Source organism: Eublepharis macularius, chromosome 1 (genome assembly GCF_028583425.1).
Source record: "Eublepharis macularius isolate TG4126 chromosome 1, MPM_Emac_v1.0, whole genome shotgun sequence".
Lineage (NCBI taxonomy): Eukaryota > Metazoa > Chordata > Lepidosauria > Squamata > Eublepharidae > Eublepharis > Eublepharis macularius.
In genome coordinates, this window is record NC_072790.1 from 240,994,749 (window position 1) to 241,000,748 (window position 6,000).

Genomic DNA, 6,000 nt, shown 5'->3' on the forward strand with positions numbered 1-6,000 from the left:
CTGAGAAGGAATTTTATCCAGACCTTCCTACGTTGAATAGATGTGTCCTTGTAAGACCCTTCATACCATGATCCCTACCTTAAGCAACCCCCTCCCCAGTTCTCCCCAATATTACACACTGTATTCTGAAGCTACAGGGAGGGGCTGTGGCTCAGTGGAAGAGCCTCTGCTTTGCATACAAAATGTCCCAGGTTCAATCCTCGGGTTGCCAGGCCCCCTCGATCTCCCAGCAGGGAATTGGGGGCTGGCTCTTACTTTTGAGCAGGGAGGGAGCGCGCGCGCAAAGCTTGTGCGCACTCCCACAAGCATGGTGACATCACTTCCAGGAAGTGACATAACACGCAGCCCTGGGAGCGCACCCACGCTCCGAAGGGGCTTAGGTTTGGGGCTGCTGCGGAGCGCAGGAACGTTCCTGCCCTTCACAGCAGCCCAAAACGCGCCCATGGATTGGGCCCATTTTGAGGTGCTGTGGAGCACAGGAGCACTCCTGCACTCCACAGCACCTGAAATGGGCCTGTTTTGGTGCGCATCAGGCCCGAAAGTCCTCTGCCTGAGACCCTGGAAAGCCTCTGGCAGTTTGAGTAGATAATATTGACCTTGAGGAACTGATAGTCTGATTCAGTATAAGACGGCTTTGTATGTTCATGAGCGCATCTATTAGGAAAAAGTAAACTAGATTCTTCTCTAGGCAGGATGTTATGAACTTCCAGCCTGAGGAATTTGAAGGCTTGCTCTTCTTGTGACCATTCCTGTAGAAGAGGATTTGCGGTGCAGGCAAATTCCTTCCACGCTTTTATTCCGAGGCTGCTGCTTAGGGTGGGAAGGAAGTCGGCATGGTACAGCCCGAACGTGTCAGATCTCAGAAGCTAAGCAGGGTCAGTGCTTGGATGGGAGACCACCAAGGAACACCAAGCAAGACTCTGCAGAGGAAGGCATTGGCGAACCGCCTCTGCTGCTTGCTTGCCTTGAAAATCCTTACTCGCCATAAGTTGGTTGTGACTTGAGGGCACTTTTACGCACAGACACGCGCACACCATGCTTAGGGTGGGAGCTATTCCCTTCCTTAGTCCCTAGAAGGTGAAGCCTTCTGAAGTTATTTGGTTGCCCCTCCCTCTTTGATGCAAAGGGGGCTGGGCCAGGATCGTGGCACTGAAAGAGATTTTCCTAAAGGCCTACAAAGAGATGGATGAATATATGTCCTCCCAGGGGTTTGCCTCCTTGCCCGCTGACCTGCCAGGGGTCAGCAGGAGGTGGCAAGCTCTCAGAGGTTGCCTGCCACCAGCAAGCATCCCAGAAATGCGAGCTGTGTGTGTGCTCCCAAGGAGCATGACGACATCACCCCGGGAAGTGATGTTGTCATGCTGGCTGCAAGTGCATTCCTGTGCTTCATTTGGGGCTGATTTGGGCCCCAAGTGGGCCGAACTGGCCCCGCGTGGAGTGTGGAAGCACTCCTGTGGCTGGCGCAACAATGTCACTTCCAGAGGTGATGTCATCACGCAGGCTCCGGAACACATGCGCGCAAAGCGTGCACGCGTAGAAGACCTCACTGCTGGCACGAGGTAAGTCCCAGGACCCCCTCCCGGTGGGAGGATATAGGGACCTGGCAACCCTAATGACATTCCATTATGATGGAACAATGACGGGAAAGGAGCAGTTTATAACAGAGGACAGATGAATCAGCCCCAAGGAAGGAGGAGGTAAGATTTAAGGGTGTGTGTGAGTTCATACCAGGAAAGATTGACCATCAGATTTATGGGCCCCAGGTCATGAAGGGCATCAAAGGTAACAATTAGCCCTGCAAACTGAACCCAGAAGCAAATTGGTTGATGATGCGCTTGTTCCAGCTTTCTGGGCAGCCCTATATAGAATTTGTTACAGGAATCTTGGCTTAGAGGTTACCACAGCACAGATCAGTGTGGCCACAGAGGGGAGCACAGTTTCCAAGTGGTACGCAAATGAAAAGTTCCTCTCGGCCACAGCCTCAACCCAGTTCCCAAAGAGGAAGGAAAGATCCAGTGGTACCCCAAGACTTCTGATAGGATCAGCCACAGTTGGTTTATTTATAAGCTAACTGCTTACTATTTTTACACAATATTCAATAACAACAACAACATTCGATTTATATACCACCCTTCAGGACAACTTAATGCCCACTCAGAGCAGTGTACAAAGTATGTCATTATTATCCCCACAACAAAACACCCTGTGAGGTGGGTGGGGCTGAGAGGGCTCTGAGAGAGCTGTGGCTGACCCATGGTCACCCAGCTGGCTTCAAGTGGAGGAACGGGGAATCAAACCCGGTTCTCCAGATTAGAGTCCCGTGCTCTTAACTGATACACCAAACTGGCTCTCATTGTGTCTTCCAAAAATACAAAGACACCATAACATAAGGAAAGGGGTCAAACGTTAGAACTGCAACAGTGTCAGGGTCTAAAATAGCAAAAATATGCATCCATGTGCCCCCCCCCCCATTTATCTGTGGGCTTACCAGAGCCAAAGCCTCCCATCTAGGGTTGCCGGGTCCCTAGAGTTGAGAATTTCCTGCATCGTGCAGGGGGTTGGACTAGATGACCCTAGAGGTCCCTTCAACCCTATGATTCTATGATTCTATGAATCGTGAAAGCTCCTCCCTTACCACACATTTTATTAGTCTTATAGGTGCTACTGTACTCTTGCTCTTTTCTACTGCTACAGACAGACTAACACGGCGGCGTATCTTGATCTAGGTTCAAAAGTGGTGGTATATCAGAAGGGGATATTTTTGCCCTCTGAAAAGCTAGGTTGTCCAGTGAATTTACGCTAGTGAGAAAAGGCCTTTAGATCATCCCTAAATCATCTCTTTTCTCCTCCTCCTCCTCCTCCTCCTTCTTTTTTAATTTATAACATTCAGCCGGAGGAAGAGTTCTGGAGACCTTGAAAGTTTGCACACTCTTTTGTGTCATTTTGGTTTGTCAAAAGAAAAGGTGTTGTGTGGATTGTGTTATGTGTTCAGAACAGAATGGCAACTTTTGTCCAGTGTATTCGTCTCTCTGAAGAGGGCGTTTCTTTCTTAAATTTTTCCCAGCCTCACTAATCAAGAAACTTTGTCCTGACACTGCCCATTTTATTAGCTGATGACTTCTTAACAGAAGTGTAGGTGGTGTTTGAATCATCAATATAATGTTCACCTCAATGGCTATTTCAAAAAGGGCAGGGATTTGGGCGTAGGAGCTTGGAAAGGCAAGGCAGACGTCTGGCAGAAGTGGATGATTTCCTCATCTGTGAGACAATCAAGATTTTGTCTTGTGTTGTCACTTAATGAATCAGGATGTTGATGTTCCCATTTCCAAGAAACTCTTACCTGTTGGGCAAAGACGGCTCTGATGACAGTCAGTACTTACTGGAAGTCCTGACCAACATACTGAGGGTGATCTGAAATGGAGAAAGAAATAATGAAAGTGACGAGTCATAGAACGCTGTGGGATAATGGGTGATTTCAATAACCCTCACATGGTGTGAGTAAACATTGTTCAGGTCACGAGAAAGAGACGACGTTTTTTGATGATGAAAATTTTAGCTTTTAAATTGCAAGGTGGAAGTGTTAGTCATGGAGCTAACTAGGGAGAAGGGAGCTCTGACTCTCGAAAGCTCTTACCCTGGAAATCTAGTTGATCTTTATTTGGTTTATTTATGACTAGACCCAAATCTTGCTCAACTAGAGAGAAGGAGACCTTAGAATTGGTGCTGAGTATGGGTGCGAACTCCACTATAGGAAATTCCTGGAGATTTGGGGTAATGCCTGGGGATGATGGAGTTTGAGGAGGGGTGGACCTCAGCAGCTATAGAGTTCATCTTTCCTTCAGGAGAACTGGTCTCTGTAGTCTGGAGACCAGTTGTAATTCTAGGAGAACTCAAGTCCCTACCTGGAGTTTGATAACCCTAGAGTTGATTAGCATTCAGAACTGGACATGAGATAGGAATCATTGTAGCAATTGGGAGGAATATTCACAGTGTTATTAAGTTCAACATTTATGTGAATAAGATGCCACTAAAGTCCAACACAATGGCATGTGATTTCAGAAGAAGAAACTTCAAAAATGAGGGGATTAGTCAAAAGGAAGCCGAAGGGGAGGAGGGTAGAGGGCCAGGCTGCTTCAAGAGGTTTGAAAGTGATTGAAATCCACAGCAATGTAAGCTAATATAAATGTACACTGTAAATTAGGAAAGAAACCCAGTAGATTACTTAAACTTGGGCTATCAGATTTGGGTAGCTGTGGCATATATAAGCAGCTGAGTGCAAAAAGGACTCTCATATTATGGGTATATCTGATTATTGTGCCTTTTTTATTAGAAATTAATAGGCAAAATAGTTTTACTCTAGACTGTTCACTGGTTCTTAGTCCACTTGCCCCAGTATTGGGGTACATTGCATCTTCCAAGAATCCCTCAAAAGTACAAAGGTGCTGAATTATAAGCTAAAGAAGTGAAGAAAATGATGAAAATACACAATTCTTCAAAAGTGGGAAGCAACACACCACACATGGAGGAGAAAGATTGGAGTCCAGTAGCACTTTAAAAATCAAGAAGATTTTCAGTGTATGAGTTTTTGAGAATCAAAAACTCTTTGTCACTTTCAAGTTTCCTACTTGCAGGGCTGTGCACCCGAAAAAGATTCGGGTTTCCTGCTTTGGGTTTATCATTGGGTAAAAACAGGCGAGAAGCTCAAAGCAGCACTTTTCTTGCCATTTGCAAATGGCAAGAAAAGTGCTGTGGCTGCTGCGACTCTAGACAAAGCTTTCTGAAGCATTACGAAGTGCTTCGGAAAACTTTGCTTTGGTATTTCCGAATTGGCTCAGCAATGCTGGGGCCAATTCAGAAATACTGTATCTATTTGAATCGGGCTTGATTTGGGTTAAAACCCAAATTGGAAACTTGAAGCACACACTTGTACGTACTTGTATCTAATAAAGAGTGCTTTGACTCATAAAAGCCTTGGAAATCTTATTGATCTTCAAGGTGGCACTGGACTCAAATCTTGCTGTTCTACTTCAGAACAATATGGCTATTCTCCTGAAAGCACACAGTGAAGCATGAAGCAATGTTATACCTTTCAATCAAAGGAAAAGTTGACTTTTAGACGAAAAGCCATCTATGTGAAGCATCATTTCCATTCTGAATTTCTGGATTCATTTGTATATGAACATTTGTGTAAATCAGTTTGTTAGCAGTATAGGATTAGCTGAGTGTTTGGGGGCTGAACAGGATTTTTTTGGACGTACCTCTAATTAGATACAGAAGGATCCTTTTTTTGCTTGTTTTATACTGTATCAGGAAGAGGTAGCTAATTTAAATAAACTCTGTTAGAGTTAACTGCATGTAGAGATCAGAGCATTCTCCGAAATGGAAAAGATACTGAAAAGGGGCAATCAAAATTAATAAGGAATTGAAGCTTCTTTCCTATGAGCAAAAGCTATAGTGTTTGAGGCTGTTTTAGGGCAGAAAAGATGAGGAGGGGACATGATAAAGACTTATGAAGTTGAACCTAATGTAGAGAAAATGAATAATAGAATCATAGGGTTGGAAGGGACCTCTAGGGTCATCTCGTCCAACCCCCTGCACAATACAGGAAAATCATAAATACCTCCCCCCACCCCCACCCCCACCCCCCACACACCCATGCGCAGAAGATGGCAAAACACTGTCAGGATCCCTCGCCAAACTGGCCTGGGGAAAATTGCTACCTGACCCCAAAGTGGCGATTGGCCTTACCCTGGGTATGTAAGAAGGGGCCACAAGAGCTCAACACTGATGTAATTCTTCCTGCCCTCCCCCTCATGATCTGCCCAGGTTTACAGAATCAGCATTGCTGTCAAATGGCCATCTAGCCTCTGCTTAAAAACCTTCAAAGAAGGAGAGCCCACCACCTCCCAAGGAAGGTGTGTGCAGGGGAAAGAGAGGGCACTGTCTTTCTCCCATAATCCTTTGGCAGATGATTCCAAAGCAGTTGATTTTAAGGGAAAG